The sequence below is a fragment of the Tursiops truncatus genome, unplaced genomic scaffold, assembly GCF_011762595.2.
Source record: "Tursiops truncatus isolate mTurTru1 unplaced genomic scaffold, mTurTru1.mat.Y mat_scaffold_39_arrow_ctg1, whole genome shotgun sequence".
NCBI lineage: Eukaryota > Metazoa > Chordata > Mammalia > Artiodactyla > Delphinidae > Tursiops > Tursiops truncatus.
This window is the reverse complement of record NW_022983296.1, coordinates 643769-657976: the sequence shown is the minus strand read 5'-3', so window position 1 is coordinate 657976 and position 14208 is coordinate 643769.

The following is a 14208-nucleotide window of genomic DNA, read 5'->3' as shown; positions in this document are numbered from 1 at the left end:
GAAACAACGATGAATCTTAACTGAAAATGTAAAACATAGTATGATGTGTGTTAACTCGTACATTAGGGTCCAAATATCTGTATGCACATTCGGACGAATGGCTTCTAGAATAAATACACACATACTTTGTGATTACCTCTGCTGCTTCAATTAATTCTATTACTTAACGTTCACTTACTATTTCTCGTATGACTTTAAAAATGTATACATTAATTATATTTAAAGAAAGGTGAATAACTGTGGGTACATGGACAGGAAGAACTCAAGAATTCAGAGTCAGATGGTGGTTTAATCCCTACATAGCATTTTGTAGCCAAGGGTTTCTTTGTTTGTTTTGTCCAAGAAGAACAGATAGATATCTTCAGGACTGAGAAAGATCTGTGAAAGATCTTTGCAGACATGAAAAGAGTTCTACTTTAAAAATGTATTAGAACAATGAGTGGTGCATATACTAAATCATGTAAACACAAAGGAGATCCCTCACAGAGCCATTGGTAAGTCTACCTTTAAAGCTTTACTCTTTGATGTAGAAAAATGGTATTAAAAAAAAGTTCCGGGAGAAAGATCACCATAGAGACAATGTCTATTTTGTCAATTAAACCTTCAAGAAGGCTAGCTAGAGAGAGCGTAGAGGCTGCATGATGAGTTCTGGACCTTTTTCAGTTCAATTTCTTTTTCTTTGTTGGCCAAAACATTCGTTATAACCCTGAGGTCCATTGAAGTCTAATGGGTTGAGAAATGGTATTCTAGGGCCTATAAAGCCCATCATGGGGACTTTCCTAGCATTCCAGAGGTTAAGACTTCACCTTCCAATGCAGGGAGTGTGGGTTTGATCCCTGGTCGGGGAGTTAAGATCTCACATGCCTTGCAGCCAAAAAACCAAAACATAAAACAGTAGCAATATTGTAACAAATTGAATAAAAATCTTTTAAAATGGTCTTTAAATAAAAATAAAAATCTTTTAAAATGAAAAAAATACTTTAAAAAACCCATCATGTTAGCTGCAACATTACTGTGTGTACGTGCATCTGAGTGCACACACACACACACCCATGCAAGGAAGTGACACTGTAACAACCATCTGATCAAAAGGGAAAATGCCATTTAGGAATTATTAGCATAAAGGATTCATGCAGGAGAAAAATAAGCTAAATCACCCTGTTCGTTCATTTATAAACTTTTCAATTATTAAATATTTAAAGAGAACTTCCAACATTTCAGAACCTGGATTCTTATGATGATTAAACATAAATAGCAGAACGCCTTTCTCTTCATAGAACTCTATATTCTAACGCAGGCAATAAGAATAAATTGCAAAACAAAATTTCTGACATTAAAAAAAAGACATGTTCATACATTGTATAGTCACAAAATATCACTACTGGTCTACAATAAAAAGTTGACACTTCATAAAATAAAATTGACATTTAAAACAGTCTCAATTCTGGAACTTTGAAAAGTTATATATTTTTAGAAGTACTGGTCAGTAAAAATATTTTACAAAATTCTCAATTTTGGAAAATCTTCTCTACATGAATTGAGGAGAGCAAAGCTAGGTTTCCTGTCTTAATAACCAGGTTTGCTCTTCTCTATATTCCAAAACAAGTATTTTTTAAATTGTCAGAATTCAAAACTATATGTTTGAAAATCAGTACCGATTTTTATAAGGATAAAAATTCCCTGTACGTGCCTGTTAAAATTCCTTTCATTATCCATTTTATTCAAAATTCAACCGGATACCATTTTAAAGGATAACAGACAAGAGGATTGCTATCTTCCTCTTTATATTGGGCTCTTAATTTCTTTCTATTTTTTTTGATAACCCAAAGCAATCCAAAATAACACATTATTATCATAAAATCTAGAATTTCCCAGTGTGTTCTGTAGTGTATAGAGTCCCAGTGCGATTATATACACTATTGGTAAATTTGAAGTTAAATGTATTCCTAAATACAAAATAAAAATCTAAAAATGCATTTACCTATATGTTTCATTATGCAATAATGCCCTTTTAAGAAAGAAATGGCTTACCAGATGCAAGAATACCTGGAAGTTGCATAATATGTTTTTATATTTAATAACAGAAAATAAGGTAATAAGTGATTTTTTTTGTTGTTATACATTTTTATATTCTTATGTAAATTACATATTCATTGTTTCATCAATATGATTGTTTTCTGGTTTATTTTACTCCAGTGTGAATTATAGTGCATTAACTCTTGATAGTTTTCTATTAGAAAATGATTCTTGATGAAATTCTCTGTGATCAATTAACTTTGGTAAACACTGCCACAGGCAAGAGATGTCGCCAAACCAAAATTTAAAGTAAATACTTTTATGGCTTACAATGTTCTATTTTGAGGCTCAGAAATATGTAGCAGTTTTTGCAGTTGATGCTAATTTGTGTGGGTGCTAGGTTTTAGTTACACTAATTTGTGATTATTTCTGAGATGAAAATAAAATTATCTGCAGGTGGATTCCCTTCCTCAGTGCAGGAATAATTGTGAATTAGTGTTTATTCTAACTGAGATTACTGAGAGTAATTTAACATATTTACATCTACCTAAAGTTTGTTTCCAGGGAGAAAATTCGCTAAAAGTTTAACTGTTTTAAAAGTATAAATCCCAGCATATGAGTGTCAAAAAAATATTTTTCCCGCTTTTCCAGAGCAGGGGTTGGCAAACTTGTGTAAAGGACCAGAGAGTAAATATTTTAGATTCGTCATAGGATGTCTGTTATTTCTACTCATCTCAGTCATTGTAGCCAAAAAGCAGCTACAGTAAAACGTAAATAAAGGAGTATAACTGTGTTTCAATAAAACATTATTTATTGACAAGGAAATTTGAATGCTATATAATTTTTGTGGGTTGCAAATAATGTTTTTATGAATTATTTTCAGCCATTTATATATATAAAAACCACTCTTAGCTTGCAGTTCCTACCAGCACAAGCTGGGTGTGGAATTTGGCCGATGGGATGTAGGATGCAATGGCTTGTTCTCTCGAATTACAGTGCAAACATCCCTCCTTGGAGACCAGCATTTCAAAACGAATTGATTGTACTAGCCCTCCGCCAGAAAATATGAAAACTACAATCAAAACAAAAAACAAGTTACCAAAATCTGCCCAAGATGGGAGAGGACTTACTCCTCCCCCAGGGTGTGCCCCCTGCTCATGTATGGTCCCCTCCTGTTGGCGTCCCCAGCCACCAGCAGTGAGTGAGACTGTCCTGACCCTGTGCTCCCTGTCCGGCCGCATGCATGGGATCAAAGAGTTCCAAGCAATAGTTATTTGCTGGGCACAGATCCTCATCCATCAATTCACCGCTAAATTCTGTGGCTCCCAGAGGGACAGAAGCCACCTTTCCAGCCCCACCCCTGGCTTGGAGTCCAGCCGCTACGGGTCCACCTTCTCTGAGGGCTAATGGCCAGAGTCTGACAGCTGTTGTGGGTTCTGTGCACCCAAATGTGGTTGCGGCAGTGACCTGCTCTTCAACCTCACGGCCAACATCAGCGGATGACTCTGACAGTTCAAGTCACCAAATATCTTATTTTGGTAGGGGACAGAACATCTTCTACAAAACATTTATAAAGAACATTTCTGTTGCCCAGGATGGGAAATCTGGGCCCTTTCACACCAGAGACAAAGATCAAAGAAGTAGCACGCGGGGTGCACTGTGTAGTTGACCACCGCGCTGTTATTCCAGTGCCGACCTTGCGTGCAACGTGCAGCCAGCGAAGCGGCCCGGCGCTGCGTCCTTTGGCTCTTAAGCTACAGACCGGGAAGCACGTGGAGCCAGAAGTGGAAGCGGCCCGGTGTCCCCGGACCGGCCCAGAAAACCCGACGGCCCCTCTGGCGTCAGTGTCTCCACGGCTCCTCCTGCAGCTCGGTCGGCAGGTCCGGGAAGGAGCGACCGTGTGTCGGGCGGAGCACACGACAGCGCTCCGGGCTGGGGCGGCGATTGCGGCTGGGTCCATCCCCGCACGAGCTCCCGCCCCCCTCGCTGACGTCGCAGGTGCTGGATGCGTGGCGGGAGACTTGGAGGCTGCGAGGAGAGGAGCGTGGCGGCCTGCAGGCCCAGGAGACTGTCCCGCTTCTCTGCGCTCAGGGGAAGCGGCAGTCATAGGAGCATCACGGACAGTAGAGCGGGTCCTCGGCCCGGCAGAGGGCTTCCCACCGGCCGGGCTCTGCCCCGCGGGGCCGGAACAGCACCTGCTTCCCTCCCTAGGCGTACATCTCAGCCCGCTGTCTCTGCCGTCGCCGAGGGAACTTGGGGTCAGAGGACAGAGAGAAGGGGCGCGATCCCAGCATATCCTCTGGCACCCGGAGGCTGCCTTGTCCTCCGCAGACAGGGACCTGTCCCTGAGCTTGGCGGCGGGGCCCAGGGCCTCAGACGCGACGATGCCCTGGCCCTTCCCCAAGCAGAAGACCCGGTGCTCATTTTGAAATGTATAGTAATTCCAAATTATTCTGTTGTGTAACAAGAAGTAACATAGTGTTGTAGATCAGTTATATTTCAACAGCCAACCAACAAGCAAACAAACTCATCCAATAACAGTCCAATTTGTGGTCCACAGAGGCAGGCGTGGGAAGGGGTGGGACTGGATGAAGGTGGCCCAAACTGCAAGCGTCCAGCCGAGAGATGAAGTACCAGGGATGCAATATAGCACATGTTAAAGGTAATAAATACTTCTGTCTCCTACACATAAAACTGGTTAAGAGAATAAATTATAAGGGTTCCCATCACAAGAAAAACACATTTTTCTATTTCGCTAATTTTGTGTCTATATGAGATGATGAATGTTCACTAAATTTAGTGTGATAATCATTTCATAGCATATGTAAGTCAAATCATTATACACTGTAAAGTTACTCTGTGCTCTATGTCAGTAATATCTCAGTAAAACTGGAAGAAGATAAATGAATAAATAAAATGGTGCCCCATTGAATCTCGATTAAAATGGATGCTAAATGGAATTTTAGTGGGCATGTGCAGCAGTTTTTGTATTCTAATAAATACCATTATTGATTTTCAAAAGTGTATTTTGTAATTGAAGTTAATTTAAAATACTTATTTCATATTTTGAACAATTATCTTGGCTGTTAGAAAGGGAAATCTATGTTTATTCTTCCCAAATCTTGCAGAATAGCTTTTCAAAGGTTCAGAATTTTGTAAAATATTTTTTAAAAGCCCAGTCTTTTTGAAAATTTTTGACCTTCCAAAGATCTATAATGACACTGTTATAAATCTCAAGTTTATTTTTTAAAGTGGCAACTTTTCTTTGTAAATAGTAGCAAACATTTTTTAGTTACACAATTTGTAAACCCTTATGTATGTTTGATTTTCAGTATCAGAAATTTTATATTGCAGTGTATTTGAATTGACTGCGTTAGAATGTAGAGTTCTACGAAGATAGGAACATTGTATTATTTACAATTTAGTCCTCATAACAAGCCAAGTTCTGAAATCCTGGAAGCTTTCAGTAAATATTCATTAATAATTGAAAATTTGATAAATTAATGACTGAGGTAACTTAGATGCTCTCTCTCCTGATGACACATTTATACCATTGATTCCAGACTCGCATTTTCTCTTTAGGATCAGATGGATGCTATATGCTCTCTGCCTTGCTTGCACGTTTGTGTGTGTGCATGTGCATGTACACAGACAGGAGCACAGACACACAAATGTTGCAGGTAACATCCCATGCTTTATAGACCCCTACAATACCATGCTTTCACCCATTAGACATCCGTGGACTTTAGGGTTATAATGAATATTTGTAGGCCAACAAAGTAAAAGCAATGTACCTGAAGAGGAGCCCGACCTTATCAGGAAGCCCCTACACTCTCCAAATCTGAAAATGGAACTCTCCATGTCTCCAATGATTTATCTTATTTTATCTTACCTTATTTTATTTATTGGGGGTATAGTTGCTTTACAATATTGTGTTTCTGGAATGATCTTCCACCTTCTTCATTCTGACATATCTATCTGTTCTAGGTGGGGGGAAAACATTTTGGATAAAAAATTCTGTTGCAGGAATAAATCCCTGCCTGACTGAATTCTTGGAATTTTCATGGTCGGGTCCACAAATTCTCTAGGACTAGGACCCTTGTGAAAAATTAAATGTATTTGTAATTCAATTTTAAGTCACGAGAGGCACATTAATAGAAAATATAAATGGAATAGAATAATTGAGGCACCAGGTTTTACAGTGTTTTGAGACAGAGGCCTTCTCATCTTGTGAGTTCATCAGTGTGAATAAAAGTTAAGGCTCTGCTGAAGTGTGTCCCACATTTATCTCATTAAGTGTTCTCTCCAGTGTGAGTTTCTGGTGTATTTAAATATGAGGCTCCAGCTAAACTACCTTCCACATTTATAACATATATAGAGGCTCACTTCAGGGTGAGTTTTCTCATGACATCTAAGGTTACAGCATTGTCTACAAGCCTTCCCACATTGATGAGACCTGCATGGTTTCACTCCAGTATAAATTATCTTATGTTAATTCAATGATGAATAAAGGCTGAAGGCTCTTCCAAATTGATTGCAAGCATAGGGTTTCTGTCCTCTGAGAGGTCACTCATGTGGCGTGATAGTTGAATTCTATGTGAAATCTCGTCATATTTGTTACATTCAGTGGGCTCTTCTCCAGTGTGAAGTCTCTGCTATTGATAAGGAAAGGAAAGACTGTTAAAAGTTTGCTCACATAAAATTCATTTCTTTAGTTCTCTACACATGAATTCTATGCTGCTCCCTCAGTGATGGTCTCCACTAACTACCCCCCCCACCATGTTACTTATATTCACATAGAGTCTCACTTTGCTGAATTCACATAGATTTTTCTATTTTGTAGCCTCTCAATGCCATCGTTTTCTGATTAAGTTTTCGGTCTTCTTTATTTTTCAAACACTATATACACGAGCTACATTTAAGCAACTGACCTTTTGAAACTCAAGGTACAGTTTTTTTGGGGGGGAAAAATGGTTCCAAATGCAAACTATTCAAAAGCCTCTGCCAGGCCAGGGTTTAAGTCAACTTTCAGTCAGATGGTTGGGCTGAATTCCTCTTACCCTAAGATCATGTCTCTAATGTGGACAGTGGGGTTTATCCCCATAAACTTACTATTGACCTTCAGATAAATGGCTTCTTCCTGAAGCTACTGTCTGTGAATATTTTTAAAATGTTGATCTTTAATAGAGATAAAAAGTATGAAATGGAGCAATATATAAGAAATTGGAAACATATTATAGGATATTGACAATTAGCATATATCTTTAAGGGTAAAACAAACGAAAAATAAAATGGATGGGATGTTGGCGAGATAAAGATGAGGAAAAGCACCAAAAAGGAGAGACTGAAACAATGGGTGCTGCGTTGACGTTTAGCACCAGTAGCCACAGAGCCATCCTTTCCTCTAAGGCCAAGGAATATGCAGAAGGTTAGATTAATAAGATTGATACGTTCACAGAATTGTGACACCATCGGAGGGATTTTTCCACATTGACTTCAACAAGATTCCAGAGACATTTCACTCAAAGAAACCTGCAATTGACATTACCCCAGTTCTGGATGAAGGTCACAGTCAAATGTCTTGAAAGTCACTGATTCCTAAAATCATGCAGGACATTCTGGTTCAGGCTGCCCACTTTCCCCAAATGTTCAGAGGTGATGGTCGAGGGTGACAGTACTGAGAAAAGGCAGCTGTGTGTATCAAAAGCTCAAACCTGTTTGACATCAAATCCAATGTTCTTCTGGGCTGACTTGGCATATGTCTTTCACGTGCATCACAGAGATGGGCACACTCTGAATACAGAGTGACTTTCATGGTAAAGGACCATCACATGAGGGGTGGTGTGAAATAACCTGCACAGTCCACAACAGAATGTTAACTGTGAGCTGACTGGCAATTAAAAAACGTGTACTTGGGGATTCATAAATATCCCTGCTCCCCACTACTTTCAGTTAAATCTACAGACTTAGCACAAGACAGGCAATATACATGTTCCGCCACTTTTCAGCAGTGACTACAGCAAAGTATTCCCCAATACAAACCTCACTGTTCTCATGTGGGAAATACTTTAATAACCTCTCAAGAGAGCTGAGTGATTAAATGAGCTGACATGACATGTTTGAACATAACAAAACCCAATAAATAAAAGCTACAGGTGAATTAGTCATTAAAATGTCAGAGAGCCTTGATACAATGTCCACCATTTTGTGTGAGTGAACAGACTGTATATACAACTTGGGGTCCGCAGTTGCTGCCTACCTAACCTCGACAGAGACCATTCATTCATCACCAGATATGAGGACAGACGGGCTCAACTTTACAAGCCAGTGGTCCCGGGGTTGCCAAACTCTAAGATGATCCCCAACTGACCTTTCCTGTGCGTTGAGGTCCCTCTTTCCCTCCTCGTTTCCTGGGACCTCACCACTTTGACTATCATGGTCTCTCCTGTAGCTTCCTCCTGTCTTCCCTGCTCAGAGACTAATCAGAGACTCTCGATGGTTCAGGCCTCTCCAGGGCTTCACATATGGCCACAGTTTTCTAAGTGTTCCTCTACCTACTATATCCTACTCAATGCACCAATTAAGGAAAAAATGATTTCTGTATAGTGCTTCCAGTTTCTGAACAAAGGTTCCTAAACAGGGGGAAAATGGTTGGTTTGGAACAAGAATGAAAGGGCATATTTTGTTGTGACTTTTTAGAGTTTTCAAAATAGTCAATTGTATTCTCAGAAAACAGATTAAAAATTGGAAAAACAAAGAAAAAAAAGCAAATTTGGCTCCACTGTCCTCTCTGGGCCAGTCCTGCTGAAGGGCTTCTTCTCTTTCTCCTGCCCCCTCAGCCCAGAACAGCCCTCTAGCTAGCATCTCTGACCCTGGACGTATAGATCTCACCTGTCCACACACCTCCTCCCTTTTCAGACCTTGAACTTCTGTTCTTGCTCATCCTTCCACTTGTGTCCATCACATGACAGAGCTCACTGCATCGCAGACTCGCTTATGGAGTGAGACACACCCCCGTCAAACCCATGGCTGAGCGGAGAGAAATACAACCTCTCATGTGCTCACTTTACCATCACAGCCTTCATGGAGTCTGGAGCACGTCGGTGTAAATGTTGGAAAGGAGATGGTTGCTGTATTAGCCCTTGCCCTACTCCACGATACTCACAGAGATGCCAGATGACAGGACTAGTGCTCAGAGCCTTGACTTGCACCAGGATACACTTAGAGCACTCAGTCCAAGTGGTGACACCTTCTATCCACCGGAAAGAGAGTTACCACTTCAGGAGAAAGAGCAAGTCCCCACTCACCTGGGGACACATTGCCAAGAACTCAGCTGCTAGTATTCTCTCTCAGAGACACTGTTTACTCTAAGCGGGAAAATCCAAGGAAAGAGAAGAAAGCCATGAGACTTGAACCCTATCTAGAGTTTCCAGACCTAAGAGTCATGAACTCATAAATCTTTACCTGGGCGTGAACAACCACCCCACCTGCAAATGTGAACTGGCCTATGAGAAAAGAGGAGTAATCTTGTTTCCCACGGTCAAACTAAGAAGGCTTTGGCTACTGCTTCTCATAAGGGAAATATTAGTATCCCAAATTTATTTATTAGGAAATAAAAATCAAAGAGTTTTTAAAGGTAATTAACCCATGATATTCCAAGTTATTAGTCACTTTCCTCCCTTGCCCCAAATACTAGGAGAACCTCCAGTGCACTGACCCCAGTCTCCTAACATGTGTGCCAATCGTCTTCATTTTTATTCCAAATTAATCAAATCAAGTAATTTCAACATATAGTTATGAAGACCAACAATTTCCATATTCCTCTTTCCATATTCCTTCCAAATTCATCACATCTGCTGGTCAAGATTCCAATCTTGGAGGGCTCCAAGTACCTGCTTCTTCCATGACTGAATCTAACTAGGATATTAAATCTGGTAGGGTTCACAAATCTCCCAACATCTTTCAAATATCGCTGGCCATTGTACTATATCTAGATGATTAAGTCTTATTCTATGCCTCACAAATATTTCAGATATTCTCTATATCTTTTGATTTTTAATCATTCTCAGTACTTTCGCCACTTTCCACAAAAGGGACCACCTTCTACTAGACAGATTAATCAGATAATTTGAGGACATTCTTCAGCTCACTGTCACAAAATCTACAAATATTCCTCACGGTTTATTCCCAAGCCCATAGTAAGAAATGAGGAATCATCTCTTCCTTGACCAAGCCCAATTTCTCCAATTGTATTCTTTTCTCTCCTGCCTCCCTGGAAACTTCATGTAATTGATTATAATCTAATTATTATTTACCTTGGTATTAAAATACAAATGTTATAAAACCCTAAAAATATCTTCCTTGAATGTTTGATATCATCAAACAACACCAGTCCTTATATAAAGCCACACAAAACCAACAGCCTGATGGGCTGTTTGTAGGTTAAACATATTTATATAAAGACTAATCCTCCAGCTGCAATTCTCTTCCCAGAACTGGCCACAATTCACAAAACAGTGAGACCTCCGGCCAAAGCATCAAGACTGGTTTTGGAGGTTTTTAGAATATTAGCAAATTAAAGGAATCTCTTATACTTTCCTTACATGTATCTAAGTGGTTAACGTGTTGAGAAGGAAAAGTTTGTGTTAGGGAAGTTGTTCCTTGATTAGATTTATCCTGATTGGCATCCAGATTAAAGGTGTTCTTTCTTTATGATTATACAATATATGAGGTTATCAGATCTATTAACAGGAGCCCACAGACAATTCTATGCCTGATTCTATAGAAAGAGACTAAAACTTTGAACTCAGAAGTGTTGTAGTTGCATACTTAAGTAAAGACACAAACACAGTTTTCCCACACATTTTGTTTCTGGTGATGACTAAATAAAATTTTCCCCAGGAGGAATCAAAGTCATTTATTATTCAAAGAATTATTAATTTAAAGATAATTATTTAATTTGATTAAAGAACATTGGTCACAGGCCATCTGAGAGTAGATTAGGTTACTGTGTACATGGAATTTCTGTGCATTTACAATCCTTATGTAATAGTCAAGAGAAACTTACTTTATGACTCTACGGTTTACTCTTTTGCAATTGGTGCAGAGAGGAAAACAGGAAAAAAAAAGAAAAGAAAAAATACATGAGTAGAGATATCGCGAAATATTACGTGTGTTGCCTGTAGGTTCTATTCAAGACAACAGAGAGAGGAGAGTTACTTAGCTAGTAATTTAAAGAAGGAATCTCTGAGGCACTGACATTTAACCTGAAAGTGAAGCAGTATAAATGTAGCTGGAACTATGTATGTATATATCAGGGAGGAGATGAACAGAGACGAGAGCGCTCATTGTAGAGATAAAATCGATGCTTGGTTCTATTTGTGTGGTTCTGGGACGTTATGTCAATGACTGAGCCCCAAATAATTAGTGGAGCCACTATCTGAAACTTCAGACGAGAGGAGTAGTAGTTTTTATTTGGGGAGGAAGTTCCTGGCTTCTGTCTGATATACATTTCATTGTAGGTGTCCGCTTCCCATGCAATTATGGATGAGACGTCAGAAATGAAATCTAGCATTCGTTTTTACGCATTATTATCATAGTGGTAACAGGAGAAGACTGAATAATTATAACAGTTTTCGAAGATGGTGTATATAGTAAAAAGAGAGAAGAGGGCTACAATGGAGTCTTGAGATGTTGAAATAGTATTGTTTGAGGAGAACTGCGCACAGTACACTGGCAGGAACTGACTAGTTTAAAGGCAGTGGGGAGTTTGTGATGTCAGAGGACCTTGGAAATATAAATTTCCTGACGGAGGTCATAGTCCAATTCTGCTTGGGATCAAGTAAAATACTGAGAAACATTCATTGGATTTAATCACGGAGAGATAACTATAATGTTATAAAGGTTTATGTATACGCAAGACAACAGTAACAAGATCAACCCTAGTAAATCAAACTGTGGGAGGGGCGCCCAGAGATTGTCACTAATCCTGCACTGCTCTTTCAGTTTACTTTGGAAAGAGGAAATTCATTGGGCAGGAACTAGAGAAAAATTGGTTCAGAGATTTTGTTTCAAGAATGAAGAAACTGAAAAAGATGAAAGGGAATGGACTGGGAAGAGAGGGGTGTTCGCTGGTAGAAGAACTTCAGTTTACAATTAATAATAAAACAACCTCCAGAGAACAGGAGGGAAGGGTATTCATCTGAGAAAAATGGGCTTATCCAGGCGTAGAAATGACTTTCAGTTTAAACAGGAGCGGCATCGCCAATGGGTGAAGATTCAGGAATAGGTGTTGACTTCATGACAGTGAGCTGACACATTTCTTCGAATATGCTACTTCATCTGCATTGTAGGAGGTGAACACACTGTTGAAAGTGAGGGAAGGTGAGAATTTCAGGGATTCAAAGAAACAAGGGGAACATTCAAAGTGTGTGCAAAGCATGGGAGAATGGTTTATGATCATGTCCTGGTAGGATGCAGATATTTATAAAACTCATTGGGAGATACGTATGATAGATGCAGCCATAGGAAGAGGAGTTTTTTGTCATCTCTGATTGGGGTCTTGATCATCAGCTGTGCTGAGAGGTCAGAGGGACCTGAGAATTGTTCCATAAAACTCAGGAGACATGGGAATGATCGGGAGGCTGGGTCAATGCACTGGAGGATTCCTGTGTTGGGAGAACCTAAGCACGGTAGTCATTGTGTGAACAGACTGGAGGGGAAGTGTTATGATAACAGGGAGGATTCCAGCCGCTGATTTGATAGGCGACATATCCAGGTGAAATTTGAATCTGGGATCCACACCTCAACACCAGTATATTTAGGAATTTGAGATTCAGAAACAGCCTGAGCTACGTTTGAATTCTAGCTCTGTCATCTTCTAGCTGCATGATCTTCTCACATAAGCAAAATTTCAGAACCTAGCTTATGTTACTTGTTAAAAGGTAACTAATCTATAAGTAACAGGGTTGTACTAAAGATAAATAAACAAACGTAGGTAAATCTCAATCACAGGGTCTCAAAAGGAAAGTTTTCTCTTTTCAGAATCTCAGGATCAAAGGGCTGTGATCCACCCCTCTTCATGACACATTATCAGTATTTGTCTATGCAGTAGTTAATGATTAACATTGACTTGGGTAGCACTTGACAGTTGACACATACTTTCCTATAGAAATATTATGAAGTGAAGAATGTTTCTCCCCATGACATTTAGTAGGACAGAACTCCACCTACTCTTTCGCTAATGTATCTGAAGGTGTCGACTAAATTTCACCCCAAATTAAACTTCACTTTATATTTGATGAGTGTGTCTGCTCTGTGTGGATTGTGGTACCCAACAGTGGGCTTATGATGTGCGTACTCCTGCTGCTTTCCTGTGCAAGGGGTTTTTAGCCCTGATTTGTGTGACAAGACCTTCCAACAAGACATGAGTCCCTGGATTGTTTTCCCCACCATGAAGTAGATCCAAAGTGGCCTGGCCACATGGTCCAAGGCCATGGAGGGCAGCAATAGGTTTGAGGCCCTCATGTTGCTTGATTCCCACATGGGGAGGAACCAAGGTGACTGAGGGCAAGGGCATCCGGGGTGTGGGGAGAGGGCACAGCAGGGAGGGTGGGGCCTCTGAAGCACTGGGGCGGGTGTTGGAGAAAAAATCCTGGTGCGTTTGATCAAGAATTAGTTCATGAAACATTTGAGAGTGGTGTTCTTTCTGTGGAGTCAACATTCCCCAACTGATCATTGTGCGGGTTTCCTGCAGTTTGGTGTAACTCCTAGGAACTGAACATTAATGAAATAACTCTGAAAAAGTAGCTCTAATAAAAGTACAACACCCAAGGATTTTCATGTTTTATGTGTAAATGAAAACATTACTGTCTTGATTATGTGCAGTAGCCTACACTGCCTTATTGTTGACCCTGGAGAGAGGGGGGTTCACCATATCTACACATGCCTGGGGGTTAGGTGGTAGAGCTCATTCCCAGGTGAGTGGCTGGGGATTCATGCCTGGAATGCCTAACAATGCTTTAAATGCCAGGATTCTCTTGGTTGCTTGCCCTTTCCTCATCTTTACCTGCTCAGTTTTTCATCTGACCCTGCATAAGTATGCAGAGGCGGACAAGTGTTGGCTGAGTTCCTTACAATGAAACAACATGTGAGAAGAGACTTATTTTTATTCTTGAATTGGTCCGTCTTTTG